This window comes from Gossypium hirsutum, chromosome A10 (genome assembly GCF_007990345.1).
Source record: "Gossypium hirsutum isolate 1008001.06 chromosome A10, Gossypium_hirsutum_v2.1, whole genome shotgun sequence".
In the NCBI taxonomy this organism is placed as follows: Eukaryota; Viridiplantae; Streptophyta; class Magnoliopsida; order Malvales; family Malvaceae; genus Gossypium; species Gossypium hirsutum.
The window spans coordinates 68720638-68739160 of NC_053433.1; the positions used below are offsets into that span (position 1 = coordinate 68720638).

At 38.3% G+C, this 18523-nt stretch overlaps 1 non-coding gene across 1 annotated transcript; it reads left to right on the forward strand.

Moving 5' to 3' along the window:
- The first annotated feature begins 18127 nt into the window (after positions 1-18127).
- LOC121208632 (small nucleolar RNA R71) lies at positions 18128-18234 on the forward strand. The gene has a single exon (XR_005903763.1). It is a non-coding gene; the product is annotated as a small nucleolar RNA R71 (small nucleolar RNA).
- The last annotated feature ends 289 nt before the right edge of the window (positions 18235-18523 follow it).

The following is an 18523-nucleotide window of genomic DNA, read 5'->3' on the forward strand; positions in this document are numbered from 1 at the left end:
CAAAAATCCCTTGTATTTTCAAGGAGTACTATTTGGCACATAAGCTGGATATTATTAGCTTATTAGAGCCGAGGGTTAGTGGAAGAAAAGCAGATGAAATCATAACTAAGTTGGGTGATCGCGTGATTTCGTGATAGGTTTTAAATATTTATAATTAATTGTTCTTGAAACTAACTATTATCGCAATGTAAGCAAGTGTACCTATCAAACAGTAGTATAGTTTTAGCAAGACCGGATTGTCGAACCCAAAGGAACTAAAAGTACTAGTAATGACTGTCTTTTTATTATCTACCCTAAAAATAAAGAGGTTTTTATTTTAACTAACTAATTATCTAAACTAAGAATTCACAGAGAATGGGGTTGGGGAATTGCTTTTGGGAGAAATCGATTAAATTAAGACAATACCTAAGGAGAACTTCAGTCTTAATGGTGAATCCGACTTCTGAGATGGATCAATCGGCTTCCTTGGAGTAATTCCTTACTCCCCATTCTATGTCTCCCTTTTCTTCCTCCTCTAGGGTGTATTTATAGGCTTTGGAATGCTTAAGAGCCTTCAAAATTAGCCTTTTTTGAATTGGACTCAACTTGGGCTCGGCAGGGCCACGCTTGTGTGCGATTACTTCAGACCGTGCTCGAGCCTGCCAAATTGACACGATCGTGTGGTCTGCCCGTGGTGAGGAGGTCCAGGCCGTGTTGATTTTGTATTTTGGCCCATTTTTTCTATTTTTGGCCCGTTTCTCGTTCCTTTCGCTCTCCTATGCTCTCCTAAGTATAAAACATGAAATTAAAGCATTAGGAGCATCGTATTCACCAATTCTAATGGGAAACCATCCATAAAATGCATTAAATATGGGGTAAAAATATGTATAAATTACAGCTTATCAAATACCCCCACACTTAAGCATTTTCTTGTCCTCAAGCAAAATTCTCAACTCATAATCAAAATAAATTCTTCTCAACTTATAATTTCTATCGATAATATCTCAAAATAATCCACAGGTAATCATACATTGAGAATTCAACTAAAAGAACATAAAAGTTTCAAACATTCCAAGTTGAGTATTTTATCATGCAAACATAGGTGTCTTCCCTCATCTAAGTAATTGTCTTTAATTCAAAATATCACAGAGTTTCACATCCTCACTAAAGATTCACTCAAATCACTCGAGGTGTTTAAGGACAATAAATGAAGCACTCAATAGTCAATAATGAAAAGTCATTACCATAGGCTTGCATGAAAATCAAATCTCCACCACTATAATTTAAGATAATACATCAATCAAAAGGTCTTTAAAGGGTTGTAATGAGGCTTCGTTAGGGGGTGTGGTCACAAGCTGAAAGAAAGGGTTAGAATCAAGATTAAGTTGAAAAATTACCTAACTAGAAAAATAGATAGTCATCAATTACGTACAACAGAGCTTTTCTCAGAATATAGAATTTGACTTCTTTAGCTTAGAAGATTATTACCATTAAGATGTATACATTTTTTTAACAAGTTAAATACAAAGTAGAATAAAACTTAGCTAAGCAACTATTTCAATTCCAATCTCGACAAAAAAATGGGAATCAAATTAATTTAGGGGATTTCAACAATAATGGGTTAAGGGTTAATATTAAGGGTAATACAAGAAATGGGTTGTTAGGCTCAATGGGGTTTACTAGGGGTTAATCGTGGAGGTAAGCTTTTCATGGCATGAGTGGGTTAATCCTAAGTGCCTTAATCATTTTGACATATCAAATCAAATGGTGTGGTCTCGACATGCATAATCAAGCAAGTTCTAGAATAACAGTTCAATTCTGACGCACTCAAAGCAATAATAAAACTGAGCATTAAAGAATTAATAGATGCTCAAAAGGCTCAAGAATCTCACAAAAATTATGGATTTTTGATGTTTAAAACTTGTGAATCCTAGCTCAAAGTAATACCTAAACTTTGGGGAAACAACCTAAAATTTTAAATTCTTAAAAATCAACTTATCATGCTTGATTCTCTAACGTCTTGAGGTCTAAACAATCAATGCATAAATGCCTATGTTTTAATTCAAGATATATCAATCAACGTCATAAATCAATCAAAATTTATCCTAAATACGATATGAGAGCTTTTTAAGAGAACAAGGCAGTCATTTAAGGATTTTTCTGATAATGAAATAAATACCCCCACACTTAAGATGCACATTGCTCTCAATCTACAAAGATAGATATTAGAAAATAAAAATAAGATAGTGAGAGAAGTGAAACTTCTTGTATGACGAATTCCTCTAACTGGAGTTTTGGAGAGTAATCGGTGCGAGAGTGGAGGAGGATACTCCGGCAGTGGTAGAGGTTCATTAGTCCATAAGTCCAACGCCAAAAGAATATTATATCTAGTGGTAGCTATGGTCGAGGATGATCAGGACATGGCAGTCGTGGAGAACCTTTCTCGGTGGAGTTTTTAGTTCCTATACGATGATGAGCTTAAGAGCTCTATATAACTGTGATAAAATCAGGAACTTTTTAGGGGATATTAGGAAGAATAATTACTCATAAAGAAATAACCGAAATTGATAATTAAAAATAAAATTTTAAAATCTAATAAAAATAAAAAGTAGTTTTAATAAAAATTAAAAACATAAAATAATAAATAAATGTTTTTAAACATCATCATCGCTGGATGGTTCGTGAGGTGGGACTGGCGATGAGATGTGGAGGTGCTGACAAATCTGCTGTAGAGTAGCATCAATGTTGTCAAATCATTGAAAACATTGCTTCTCGAATCGAGTGAGGCACTCAGAGATGTCAGTATATGAAGCCGCAGCATGAACTGGATGAGAGGGTGGTGGTGGCTGAGTCGGTGGGTCCTCGTGCTGTGGAGGGACATCATCAGAAATGTCCTCGTAGGCCTCCTCCTCGGTTGATTGGGCGAGACGATAATGAGAAAGGTAGGTTCCTTGGCGCTTTTTGATCATCCTCATGCTAAGCATGCTCGAGATGCCTTGTGGAGACATCTGGCCAATGAGGGCTAAGGATGATTCTCGGGTTGCGGTGCTAAGGAGCCCGAAGTGTCGAGCCAACGAGTAACATAGGGGCCAATGGAGATGACCCCTTTCTTATGCCGCTCCGTCTAGTGCTGAATCGCGATGGTGATGAAATAGGCAAGGTTAATGACGTGCCCGTGTGACATACATCATAAAAAGTAGGCGTCATGAGTGTTGACGATGTCAGTGCTCTCTCGCCGTCCTGTAATCGTGTAGCCAAAATGGCATGCAGGTACCTCAGAGAGGGAGGGAGAGCCGATGCGTTGGAGCGGCTAGGATTGTAGGTGGCCCCACCTGGTATTAGTGCGTCACAGCACCGTGAAGGAGAACGATGGATGTGGCGGTTGAGAGCATGTAAGTCATTCTCCTACTTGAATTCCTCCGTATATAAACCAGTGCCGTATCGAATTCTGGGATGCTGAGCTGGCAGACTAACCCACCTAGTCGAAACTGGACCATGCCGGGATCATCATAGTTTGTCATTATGGTCTGAAGGTGGAATGTTGAGCATAGTTCCATCGTGATCTCGAGGTATGTTGGCTCGATGATCCGAAAGAACAACTTCCAAAGGTCGGTGGTTAGGAGGGCCTGAATCGCTTTAGCTAACTGAACTTGTTCTACTGCGGCCCAGTCGATGCAGCGGCCCACAATTAAAGGTTGGGCCTGGAGTATTTGGAATAGCTCTTCTTGAGGCCCAATGGGGAACCTCAGGAAAGGGTGACGAATTTCCGCGGTAGGACCCGAGGAAGATGACGCTCCCTTCCTTTTCTTTGAAGCAGGGACAGCGGCCTTTTTACCACGTGAAGACGACATTCTGAACCTGCAATCAAAACCATTACTTTGTTTTGATGAGTGGACAAGGAAGAATGTATCTGAATTCAAAAAGTCATAGATTATGACTAATACTTCAGCCACAACTATCATCACTTAACATTCTAATCAAACTAATCCATTTTATAGCATACTTTTGTGGTATTGCATGATAATAGCAAGAATGAAAATAAAAGATATATAAAAAAATTGGCAAATAATCAAGAAGCATTTGAAAAGTATGAGGATTGAGTTAGAATATTTGAAAAAGGCATGAGTATTCCACCTATCCTAACCATGAATATTTTACTTTTAACTAATCAAATGGAGTAAAGAAATCTTGTAATGAAATAAAAAAAACTTGAACATGAAAAAAAAATGAAAATTATTCTAGATTATGACATTTAAAAGTATGAAAATAACATAAAAAATTACATATTATTATGATAAAAAGCCTTAGAAATCATTAAAATAGACAAGAAAGCAGTAAACAAACGCTAGGAAAGGAGGATTGAGCGTCAAAAATGGAGTTGGGGGCGGTGCACGGGCGTGGTGGGGAGGCTGTGTGGAATTGCAGCGGCTAGGTAAGGGTTTTTTGAGTGGGGGAGACAATGAATAGTGCAGGGTATTTATAGATTTTGGGGCACACGGCCATGTAACACGCCCGTGTGATTCGTGAATTTTGAATTTAGGCGCGTCTGACATTTAGTACGTGCCCGTGTTCCTTGGGCGTGTGGGTGCACACGGCCACGTAGAACAATCGTGTCTGGTGTTGTTCCCTTCTCCCACGCCCGTGTATGAAGACCCACACCCGTGTCATTCTAATAGGTTCAACCACGGGTGCTAGACAGGGGTGTGTCACACACCCGTACTGTTTTAATAGGTTCGTCCATAGTTCTTCCACACGGGCGTGTCGCACGCCCGTGTTGTTTTGGTAGGCTCGACCATGGCCATGTCGCATAGCCGTGGTATTTTATCGTCGCCCTTGTTTGGGGAAATCTTTGCCCTGTTTTCACACGGCCTTAAGTGTGACAGCCCTAAATTGACCCTAGTCGAAAAGCGGTTTCGGGACCGCTAAACCGAATCACCGAAGTATTTGAATATGATATTTATTGTCTAAAATGTGTGAATATGAATGTGTGAAAATTTTAAGCTTCGATTTAGTCGATTGCATGTGAATTTAGCTAATAGGACCTATGTGTGACACTTTTAAAATGTGACAGGTTAATCTATAAGGATCAATTAATGCATGTTATAAAAATGATGGGTTTGCATGTCAAATTTCCAATTATAATGAGTAGTGGCCGGCCATAGATGGGTCATTGATGATAATATGAATTTTCTATTAGCATTATTAGTTTAGAACATAAAATAGTGAATTAAGAATGATAAAACATGAGGTGAATGGGAGGAGAAACCAAAGTTGTCTCACCCTTACTCCCCCATTGCCGTGACTAGAGAAAGAGGAGGAAGAAAAATCTTTAGGGAAGAAATTCGGCCAAGGTGGATAGCAAGAGGAAGGTAAGTTCAATGCCATTCTTGAAAAAAAAAAACTTATGCACCATTTGGATGATTAGTTAAATTCTACCTATTTTATGGTTTGAAGATAGGTTTTGTATGAGTTAAGTTTCGGCTAAGGTGGATTTGTGTTGATGTCATTAGCATGCTAAGTGTGAAGCTTTGAAATGATACATGTGATGGTGGATTGATAATTCTTGGATTTTCTTTTTAGCATTTGTGAGTTAGTCATTAAGTCCTTTGCTTAACCCATGGCAAAATTTGAAACGGTGTGGTAGCTAGAGCATTCGGCCATGGTAGAAAATGGAAGAGATATATGGTTGTTGTTTCGTGTTAAATTTAGATGAACGATGGTAGATGAGTGTTTGAACTATACAAATAATCATATGTGAGCATTGGGTGCTAAGGGTAAAGAATCGGCTACCTTATTATGTGCCAAGACCGAATGTGAATTTGGTTATGTTTGAGTAATTTATGTGCTTAAAATTGATGTAGTATAAATTATCATGTCCTTGCCGAATATATATTTGATCAAAGAGGAGTTTGTTATTGAATATTGGTTCGGCTACTAAGCTAGGAAATAATTGTTGGAAACATGGTATCTAAGCACTTATGTAGATATATATATATGGCACTTTAAGTAAAATTGTTCATTTGATAAAGTTGGCAAATAGTTCAAGTAAGGATTACTCTATTTGATAATGTACATGAATTGAGGGTTGATGTTTAAGTGAGGTAAGTATAGGTATATTCGGCTTGTAGTTTTATAAATGTGATATGAGTGTTTTGTTTTGTAAATGAGTAGTATGTTAAGAATGGTTCTAAAATATATATGGATGCCATGTGATTGTGTTTGATTGGGAAGCAAATTGTTTGATTTAGCTCAAGATCTTAGAGGATCAAAGTTGGATAAGGGAAAGGAAAAAGTGATCGAATAGCCGTTGAAGTTGCTCGACAACATCCGAGGTAAGTTTTCGAGTAATGGAACTTAGATTATGATTCGATTAGATCATGTTATATAGCGAATCAAAACCATGCTCTTTGTATGTGGCTACTGAGCCGAAAATGGTAATGGTAGATAAGTGCCTTGTGTCTGAGTCCTAGTAATGGAAACGAAATAAAAATGTGTTATGATTTGTGGACATATGCGCATGATTATTCGGATGAGAACCGGACTAAGATCTGAAGGCATTCGTGCGAGTTGCTATATCCGGGCTAAGACCCAAAGGCATTTGTACGAGTTGCTATATCCGGGCTAAGACCCGAAGGCATTTGTGCGAGTTGTTATATCCGGCTAAATCCTGAAGATACTCGGGTTTGGAAGTGAGCGATCTTGCTGTAATAATTTCAATTAATACGCTCATAAAATTCCAAACGATAAGGTATGTTTCGTATATGCATCGGAAAGCTCGATTCGTTTTAAATAATATTCGTTCAATTGATTAACGAATTTTCGGCCTTTAGTTAGGTTTGATACCTTGTGTATGAATATATTGATTGAAGCGTGAAGTAAGTATAATTATGAGAATGTGCATTTATGAAGTTATTCATTTAGCCATATGAATGTTATACCTTAGCCGAATTAATTTCATTATTCAAAACTTACTAAGCATTAAATGCTTATTCCATTTCTTTGATTCTCTGTTTCATAGATTTTGGTTCGTCAGTTATCGGTCTCGGGATTGTCGAAGTCGAAGTCATCTACACTATCAAAGCTCTTTTGGTACTCTTTTAGTTGAACTCTGAAAATGGCATGTATAGGACTGCCCTTTTGTTGTTGGTCATGTACCTTTTGGTATTGTATAAATTTGGATAGCCATGCGAAAATGGCTTATATATCTTGAGCATAGCATTATAATCATTTTGTATATTGTTCATTGAGTGGTATGGAAATGCTTGGTAACGATTAGCCATTGGAATGGTTAATCACGATCATTTTAGTGCTATGTACGACAAATGGCTAGTTGATCCATGGAAAATCATGAAATAGGTATAGTCTACCTTAAAAACAGATGCTGACAGCAGCAGTGATGTGAATTTGAAAAATCACTAAAAATAGTAGAAATGGAATTAAATATTAAATAAATTATGTAATCGAACCTTGATGAGTATATTTTCATATGGAAGAAACGAAACGATTATATGAGCCGTATTTTAAGGGATGTTTAAGTTTTCGTGAAACAGGGCCAGAACGATTTTTGGATCCCATGTTCTGAATTTGGAAATTCACTATAAATTAACCAGAGATAATTAAAAGTCATGCATTATATGTACAAATTCCTCTTCGAGTCTAGTTTAATTAGAAACAAACGGCATAAGTATTGAAGCCCTATACAGGGAGATATCTAAGCCGTGATGCATGAAGGTCAGAGTAGTCGAACCCTGTAACAGGGGTGACTTTAACTAATAAACTGTACTAATTGGCCTTACCAAAAATTCTAGAAAAAAATTTGTAGACGGATATATGAGTCTAGTTTTAGGAAAAATTTACGGAATTAGTTTTAGAGTTTTGGAACTCGAGATATGATTTTTAAAGTGACGGTGATGCAGTTAACCAGCTTGTCTAAAAATTTTAAAATGAACTATGTATAAATAAGTGAATTAAGTCCGTTAACACCTCGTGTTCGACTCCGGCAACGGTCTCGGGTATGGGGTGTTACAATTTTATTGGTATCAGAGCTACAGTTTAGTCGATTCTAGGACTACCGTAATACGTTTGGGTCTAGCTATACATGCCATTTTTTGTTTATTTGATAGTATGGTGATTTCTGACAGTTAAAAATGTGTTTACTTATAGAAATGGATCCCGATCCCAACCGAACGGTAGCTGATGATCTTGAGAGTGTAGCGCCTGCTCCCGCACAAGGGACAGCGCCAACGGACTCTCAACCTATTGCTAGTAATCAGAATGATGAAGCTAGACAAGCTTTTTATAGCGTGATGAATGATTGTTTCAACCAATACATTCGAACTAATACGGCTGTTCCACAACCTCCATTCCCGACTAATACAACCCCCGCACCTACAATACCTCCGGTAACTGACCAAATAAGGTCAAATAAGCCCCAGTTGACAGAATCTGAAAACACGGGGCTACTGAATTTAAAGCTACGAACAGTGATGATGCCGAGCAAGCTGAATTTTGGTTGGACAACACTATTCGGGTACTCGATGAACTATCTTGCACACCCGATGAATGCCTAAAGTGTACTATCTCCTTGCTACGTGATTCTGCCTACTATTGGTGGAATACGTTGATTTCTGTTGCGCCCAGAGAGTAAGTAACTTGGGAGTTTTTCCAAACCGAGTTTCAGAAAAAGTATATCAGTCAGAGATTCATTGATCAAAAACGGAAGGAATTTCTTGAACTTAAACAAGGTTCCATGTCGGTTACTGATTATGAACGAAAGTTTGTAAGGCTTAGCCGGTACGCTCGAGAATGCATTTCTTCAGAAGCTGTGATGTGTAAACGTTTCGAGGATGGACTGAACGATGATATAAAGCTGTATGTTGGCATTTTAGAAATCCGAGAATTTATGGTAATTGTCGAGCGAGCTTGCAAAGCCGAGGAGCTCAGTAAGGAGAAAAGAAAAGCTGATATGGGAGCAAAGGAGTTTCGTAAGAGATCTTCGGGAAAGCCTTTTCAACAGTCATCAAAGAAATTTAGAGATGATTTAGGCCGATCTAGAGACACTTCGGGCTTTTCTAGATGAGATCGTGATCGACCCCCTGTGAGTGCACGAGTCACTTCGGTCGCCAGTGTTAGAAATGATCGTCGAGACAGAACAGAGTGCCAGTATTGTGGTAAATGGCATTCAGGGAGTTGTAGATTCCATGACTACTCCTGTTACAAGTGCGGATCAGCTGACCACTTTATTAAAGATTGCCCGAGATTGTCTGAACAGAATGTAAATCAGAGTGGGAAACCGGGTGCTACTACTGCTCGGGGTAGACCATCTAGAAATACGGGCAATGCTAGTGGCGGTCAGAGAGGATCTAGAGATGCTACAATCAGATCTGAGGCTCGTGCTCCTGCTAGAGCTTATGCTATACGCGCACGCGAGGATGCTTCCTCGCCAGATGTTATTACCGGTACTTTCACTCTCTTTGATACTAATGTGATTGCACTAATTGACCCTGGTTCTACTCATTCTTATGTATGTGAGACTTTAGCATCCAGTAAGACTTTACCTGTTGAGTCTACTGAGTTCGTTATTAGAGTGTCGAATTCTTTGGGTCATTGTGTGCTTGTTGATAAGGTGTGTAAGAAATGTCCCCTAGTAATTCGAGGTTCCTGTTTTCTGGCGGACTTGATGCCTTTACCGTTTGATGAATTTGATGCTATTCTCGATTTGGATTGGTTGACCGTGCATGATGCGGTTGTGAATTGCAAAAGCAAGACTATTGATTTGAGGTGTGCAAATAATGAGATAATCCGAGTTGAGTCTACTGTCTTGAATGGATTGCCAACAATAATATCCTCGATGTTAGCTCAAAAATATGTGAGAAAGGGGTGTGAAGCGTATCTTGCATACGTACTTGATAATAAAGAGCCAGAAAAGAAACTTGAATCGGTACCGGTGGTTTGTGAATATCCGGATATTTTTCCCGAAGAATTACCGGGTTTACCACCTGTTCGGGAGGTAGAGTTTGGTATTGAGCTTGTACCTGGGACTACACCGATTTCGATAGCTCCGTATCGTATGGCACCAACAGAATTGAAGGAATTGAAAGCTCAGTTGCAAGAGTTGATGGATAGAGGTTTCGCTCGACCAAGTTTTTCACCTTGGGGTGCACCAGTATTGTTTGTGAAAAAGAAGGACAGAACCATGAGGTTGTGCATCGACTATCGTCAGCTGAATAAGGTGACAATAAAGAATAAATATCCGATACCGCGTATTGACGATTTGTTTGATCAACTAAAGGGAGCCTCAGTGTTTTCAAAGATAGATTTGAGATCGGGTTATTATCAGTTGCGAATTCGAGATTCGGATATACCCAAAACTGCTTTCAGAACGAGATACGGTCACTACGAATTCTTAGTGATGCCGTTTGGGCTCACTAATGCCTCTGCGGTATTTATGGATTTGATGAATCGGATCTTCAGACCGTATTTGGATCGGTTTGTAGTTGTGTTTATCGATGATATTTTGGTCTATTCGAGAAATGAAACCGATCATGCTGAACACCTGGGATTAGTGTTGCAAATTTTATGGGATAAGCAGTTATATGCTAAGTTCAATAAGTGCGAGTTCTGGTTAAGAGAGGTTAGCTTCTTGGGTCATGTGGTATCTGTATCGGGTATTCGAGTTGATCCGAGCAAAATTTCAGCCATACTTAACTGGAAGCCTCCGAGAAATATTACTGAGGTTCGAAGCTTTTTGGGACTAGCCGGTTACTACAGACGGTTTGTAAAGGGTTTCTCGATGATAGCCACACCAATGACGAAGCTACTTCAGAAAGATGTTAAGTTCAAGTGGTCAGAAAAATGTCAGAAAAGTTTCGATCAACTAAAAACTTACTCGACTGAAGCTCTAGTGCTAGTGCAACCTGAATCAGGCAAAGAGTTTGTCATCTACAGTGATGCATCCTTACTTGGGTTGGGTTGTGTATTGATGCAAGAAGGTCGAGTTGTGGCCTATGCGTCGAGACAATTGAAGCCACATGAGAAAAATTATCCGACCCATGATCTCGAACTAGCTGCCATCGTATTCGCTTTGAAAATATGGCGACATTACTTATTTGGTGAGAAGTGCCATGTATATTCGGATCACAAAAGTCTCAAATATTTGATGACTCAAAGAGACTTGAATCTGCGACAAAGACGTTGGCTCGAGTTGTTAAAAGATTATGAGCTTGTCATTGACTATCACCCGGGAAAGGCTAATGTGGTTGCGGATGCTTTAAGTCATAAATCACTATTTACTTTACGAGCGATGAATGTACACTTGTCTGTTCTATCCGACAATGTGTTAGTAGCAGAATTAAAGGCCAAACCATTGTTGATTCATCAAATTCGTGAAGCTCAGAAAGTCGATGATAAATTGGTTGCAAAACGGGCAGAATGTGTTTCGAACATGGAATCAGAGTATTGACGATGACGATTGTTTGAGGTTTAGAAGTCGTTTGTGTGTTCCAAGAAATTCAGAACTTATTTCGATGATTCTGAACGAAGCTCGTTGTAGCCGAATGTCAATTCACCCGGGGAGTACGAAAATGTACAACGATCTGAGACGTCAGTTTTGGTGGCATGGTATGAAACGAGACATTTCCGATTTTGTTTCGAAGTGTTTAATATGTCAACAAGTGAAAGTGGAACATCAAGTGCCTACAGGTTTACTTCAGGCAATCATGATACCTGAATGGAAGCGGGATCGAGTCACGATGGATTTTATATCTGGGTTGCCATTGTCGGCAACTAAGAAATATGTGATTTGGGTTGTTGTTGATAGACTAACTAAGTCAGCTCATTTTATTCCCGTACGTACGGATTATTCATTGGATAAATTAGCTGAATTGTATGTTTCTCAGATTGTAAGATTACACGGGGTACCTATTTCTATTGTGTCGGATAGAGATCTGAGATTCACCTCGTGATTTTGGAAGAAATTGCTAGAAGCTTTGGGTACCAAGTTGCATTTTAGCACTGCTTTTCATCCCCAGACCGATGGTCAATCCGAGCGGATAATTCAGATACTTGAGGATATGTTGAGATGTTGCATCCTCGAGTTTAGTGGTTCATGGGAGCGGTATTTACCTTTGATTGAATTCACTTACAACAATAGTTTTCAATCAAGTATTAAGATGGCACCTTACGAGGCTTTGTACGGTCGTAAATGCCGTACGCCATTGTTTTGGACCGAGCTCGGTGAAAGTAAAATTTTTGGAGTGAATTTGATTAAAGATGCTGAACAGAAAGTAAAAATAATTCGTGAAAGTCTGAAGGCAGCATCAGATCGTCAGAAGTCGTACGCGGATTTAAAACGAAGAGATATGGAGTATCAGGTGGGAGACAAAGTGTTTCTTAAAGTTTCACCTTGGAAAAAGATACTCAGATTTGGCCGTAAGGCGTATGAAATATCCGAACGAGTTGGTCCAGTGGCATATAGATTGATTTTACCCCCTGATCTCGAAAAGATTCACAATGTTTTTCATGTTTCAATGCTTCGACGTTACAGATCCGATCCTTCGCACGTAATAAACCCCTCCGAGGTTGAGATTTAAGCCGATATGAGTTATGAAGAAGAACCGATTCGTATCCTAGCTCGTGAAGTGAAAGAGTTGAGAAACAAAAGGGTTCCGTTAGTAAAGGTGTTATGGCTCAAACACGGGATCGAAGAAGCTACTTGGGAAACCGAGAACTCCATGAAAGAACGATACCCAAACCTATTTACCGGTAAGATTTTCGGGGACGAAAATTTCTTAACTGGGGGAGAGTTGTGACAGCCCTAAATTGACCCTAGTCGGAAAGCGGTTTCGGGACCGCTAAACGAATCACCGAAGTATTTGAATATGATATTTATTGTCTAAAATGTGTGAATATGAATGTGTGAAAGTTTTAAGCTTCGATTTAGTCGATTGCATGTGAATTCAGCTAATAAGACTTATGTGTGACACTTTTAAAATGTGACAGGTTAATCTATAAGGATCAATTAATGCATGTTATAAGAATGATGGGTTTGCATGTCAAATTTCCAATTATAATGAGTAGTGGCCGGCCATGGATGGGTCATTGATGATAATATGAATTTTCTATTAGCATTATTAGTTTAGAAAATAAAATAGTGAATTAAGAATGATAAATCATGAGGTGAGTGGGAGGAGAAACCAAAGTTGTCTCACCCTTACTCCCCCATTGCTGTGACTAGAGAAAGAGGAGGAAGAAAAATCTTTAGGGAAGAAATTCGGCCAAGGTGGATAGCAAGAAGAAGGTAAGTTCAATGCCATTCTTGAAAAAAAAAACTTATGCACCATTTGGATGATTAGTTAAATTCTACCTATTTTATGGTTTGAAGATAGGTTTTGTATGAGTTAAGTTTCGGCTAAGGTGGATTTGTGTTGATGTCATTAGCATGCTAAGTGTGAAGCTTTGAAATGATACATGTGATGGTGGATTGATGATTCTTGGATTTTCTTTTTAGCATTTGTGAGTTAGTCATTAAGTCCTTTGCTTAACCCATGGCAAAATTTGAAACGGTGTGGTAGCTAGAGCATTCGGCCATGGTAGAAAATGGAAGAGATATATGGTTGTTGTTTTGTGTTAAATTTAGATGAACGATGGTAGATGAGTGTTTGAACTATACAAATAATCATATGTGAGCATTGGGTGCTAAGGGTAAAGAATCGGCTACCTTATTATGTGCCAAGACCGAATGTGAATTTGGTTATGTTGGAGTAATTTATGTGCTTAAAATTGATGTAGTATAAATTATCATGTCCTTGCCGAATATATATTTGATCAAAGAGGAGTTTGTTATTGAATATTGGTTCGGCTACTAAGCTAGGAAATAATTGTTGTAAACATGGTATCTAAGCACTTATGTAGATATATATATATGGCACTTCAAGTAAAATTGTTCATTTGATAAAGTTGGCAAATAGTTCAAGTAAGGATTACTCTATTTGAGAATGTACATGAATTGAGGGTTGATGTTTAAGTGAGGTAAGTATAGGTATATTCGGCTTGTAGTTTTATAAATGTGATATGAGTGTTTTGTTTTGTAAATGAGTAGTATGTTAAGAATGGTTCTAAAATATATATGGATGCCATGTGATTGTGTTTGATTGGGAAGCAAATTGTTTGATTTAGCTCAAGAGCTTAGAGGATCAAAGTTGGATAAGGGAAAGGAAAAAGTGATCGAATAGCCGTTGAAGTCGCTCGACAACATCCGAGGTAAGTTTTCGAGTAATGGAACTTAGATTATGATTCGATTAGATCATGTTATATAGCGAATCAAAACCATGCTCTTTGTATGTGGCTATTGAGCCGAAAATGGTAATGGTAGATAAGTGCCTTGTGTCTGAGTCCTAGTAATGGAAACGAAATAAAAATGTGTTATGATTTGTGGACATATGCGCATGATTATTCAGATGATAACCAGACTAAGATCCGAAGGCATTCGTGCGAGTTGCTATATCCGGGCTATGTCCCGAAGGCATTTATGCTAGTGATTATATCCGGGCTAAGACCCGAAGGCATTTGTGCGAGTTGCTATATCCAGGCTAAGACCCGAAGGCATTTGTGCGAGTTGTTATATCCGGCTAAATCCTGAAGATACTTGGGTTTGGAAGTGAGCAATCTTGCTGTAATAATTTCAATTAATACGCTCATAAAATTCCAAACGATAAGGTATGTTTCGTATATGCATCGGAAAGCTCGATTCGTTTTAAATAATATTCGTTCAATTGATTAACGAATTTTCGGCCTTTAGTTAGGTTTGATACCTTGTGTATGAATATATTGATTGAAGCGTGAAGTAAGTATAATTATGAGAACGTGCATTTATGAAGTTATTCATTTAGCCATATGAATGTTATACCTTAGCCGAATTAATTTCATTATTCAAAACTTACTAAGCATTAAATGCTTATTCCGTTTCTTTGATTCTCTGTTTCATAGATTTTGGTTCGTCAGCTATCGGACTTGGGATTGTCGAAGTCGAAGTCGTCCACACTATCAAAGCCCTTTTGGTACTCTTTTAGTTGAACTCTGAAAATGGCATGTATAGGACTGCCCTTTTTTTTTGGTCATGTACCTTTTGGTATTGTATAAATTTGGATAGCCATGCGAAAATGGCTTATATATCTTGAGCATAGCATTATAATCATTTTGTATATTGTTCATTGAGTGGTATGGAAATGCTTGGTAATGATTAGCCATTGGAATGGTTAATCACGATCATTTTAGTGCTATGTACGACAAATGGCTAGTTGATCCATGGAAAATCATGAAATAGGTATAGTCTACCTTAAAAACAGATGCTGACAGCAGCAGTGATGTGAATTTGAAAAATCACTAAAAATAGTTGGAATGGTATTAAATAGCGAATAAATTACGTAATTGAACCTTGATGAGTCTATATTCATATGAAAGAAACAAAACGATCATATGAGTCGTATTTTAAGGGATGTTTAAGTTTTTGTGAAACAGGACCAGAGCGATTTCTTTATCCCCTGTTCTGACTTTGGAAATTCGTTATAAATTAACTAGAGATAATTAGAAGTCATGCATTATATGTACAAATTCCTCTTCGAGTCTAGCTTCATTAGAAACAAACGGCATAAGTATTGAAGCCCTGTACAGGGAGATATCTAAGACGTAATGCATGAAGTTTAGAGTAGTCAAACCCTGTAATAGGGGAGAATTTAACTAATAAACTATACTAATTGGCCTGACCAAAAATTCTAGAAAAAAATTTGTAGACAGATATATGAGTCTAGTTTTAGGGAAAATTTATGGAATCAGTTTTCGAGTTTTGGAACTCGAGATATGATTTTTAAAGTGACGGTGATGCAGTTAACCAGCTTGTCTGGAAATTTTAAAATGAATTGTGTATAAATAAGTGAATTAAGTCCGTTAACACCTCGTGTTCGACTCCGGCAACGGTCTCAGGTACGGGGTGTTACATTAAGCACGCCCGTGTGCTTGGTCGTGTCTCTGTGGAAAACCTGTATTCAAGAGCTTCGTTAGTAAGTTAGGTGTTGAAGACTAAATTTTAAAGAAGTTAATACAATTAGTGCTCGGGTTGCCTTCCGAAAAGTGCCTATTTATAGTCTAAGCTTGACTTACCTCTCCGTTGAATGATCATAGTGGTTTGAGGAGTTTATACTCCTCATTCCTGCTATCAATCTCATCAAAATAAAGTTTTAAACAGGTGTTGTTTACCTTAAAAGTGCCGAACTTGGGATGACTCACCTTGACCGTACTGAATGGGAAAATGCTAAGTACCGTAAGAGGGATTTCTTCATTCGGTGTGGTAGCGACAATGTGGGGATCTGCGGCATCTAAAAAGATTCTATCTCCAACCTTAAGTTGATTTGGAAAGGTATTGAGCTCATTTTATTGTAGATTCAGTTTGTCAGGTGTTCTCGGTTTATGTGTCCGCCATTCATCTAGCTCCTCAATTTGTAGCCTCCGATCTTCATGAATAGGTCCTCTACTATTGCTTGAGAATGGCTCATGTACTTCCTTCAGACTCATTTCCTGCAAAGAAAGTTGCACCATATTGTCAGTTTTAGTAGAATGGTTTAGACGATCACATTCAATTTCCAATGTGTTGCTGAAATTGCGAGCTTGAAGGGTGATTGTTTCATCTCCCACACGGAGTGTGAGTTCACCTGTGCCAACATCAATAATTGTTTTAGCAGTTGCTAAAAAGGGCCTTCCTAGAATTAAAGGAGTGTTGCTATTCTCTTCTATGTCTAGAACAATGAAGTCAACGGGAAATATAAATTTATCGATTTTAACTAGCACATCTTCAATAATACCCCTAGGGAATCTTATATTTTTATCTGCTAATTGAATGCTCATCCTAGTCTATTTGGGTTTCCCGAAACCTAGTTGCTTAAACATTTTGTAAGGCATGACATTGATAATAGCCCCTAAATCAGCTAATGCATTATTAACATCTAAACTATTAATTAAGCAAGGAATCGTAAAACTCCCTGGATATTTTAATTTGTTCGGTAGTTTATTTTGCAGAATAGCTGAGCACACTGCGTTTAGCTCCACATGCGATGCCTCGTCCAACTTCCACTTATTTGCTAAAAGCTTCTTTAAAAATTTCATTGCGTTTGGCATATGCGATAGAGCTTCAATAAACGGTAAGTTAATGTGTAATTTTTTTAAGATTTTAAGGAATTTACCAAATTGTTCATCTGAGCGGTCTTTCCTTGTCGCGTTGGGGTATGACACACAGGTTTATATTCGACATTCACTGATTTGTTTTTATTATGACCTACCTCACCTTGACCTTTACTTACCACAGTTTCTTGCCTCGGTCCTAGTTCAGGCTTAACGACTCCTTCGTCATCTTGAATATTAATTGCATTGAGTTGTTTCCTTGGGTTGGGTTCAGTATTACTTGGCAAGCTACCTTGTGGTCGTTCAGAGGTTAGTTTGGAAAGTTGGCCTATCTGAGTTTCAAGCCCTTGGATCGAAGCTTGTTGATTTTTAAGTGCTGTCTCGGTGTTCTAAAAATGGGTTTCTAACACTAATATAAACTTTGGGAGCATCTCTTCAAGGTTCGACTTCTTTTTCTGTTGATAGGGTGCTTGTTGAAAACCCGAAGGATGTTGTGGTCTTTGATTTTCTTGACCGCCCCAACAAGAAATTGGGGTGGTTCCTCCAACCTGCATTGTAAGTGTTACTATATGGGTTATTTTGGGATCGAAAGTTATTGTTACCCATATATTGGACTTGTTCCTCCTCGATGCTAGGGTTTAAGGGTTGATACTCTGTGCATGCTCCTCCTCCATTCGTCTTTCACCTCATTGCTAGATGTACCTGAGTAGAACCAAGTAAACCATCAATCTTTTTATTTAGAAGTTCTACCTGATTTGGCAGCATAGTAACCGAATCGATGTTATAAACGCCTACTGTTTTAGTTGGCTTAGTCCTCATGAATTGCCACTGATAGTTATTCAATGACATCTCCTCTATAAACTCATAGGCATCTTCAGGTGTTTTCTTATTGATGGTTCTGCCAACAGCTGAGTCAATCATTTGTCGAGTCGAAGGATTCAGGCCATTATGGAACATTTGAACCTGTAGCCAAAGCGGTAACCCATGGTGAGGGCACCTTCTCAGTAAGTCTTTGTATCTCTCCCATGCGTCGTAAAGAGTTTCTAAGTCCATCTGCACAAACGAAGAGATATCGTTACGTAATTTAGCCGTTTTAGTCGGCAGAAAATATTTTAATAGACATTTTTCGGTCATTTGTTCCCAAGTAGTCGTTGACCCTCGTGGTAATGAGTTCAACCACTGTTTAGCTTTGTTTCTCAATGAAAAAGGGAATAACCAAAGACGAATGGCAGCATCAGAAACACCATTAATTTAAATGTATTGCATAGTTCCAAGAAGTTTGCTAAGTGAGTGTTGGGATCCTTATCCTGCAAACCATCAAACTGAACAAATTGTTGTGTTATTTGAATAGTGTTAGGTTTTAGTTCAAAAGTAT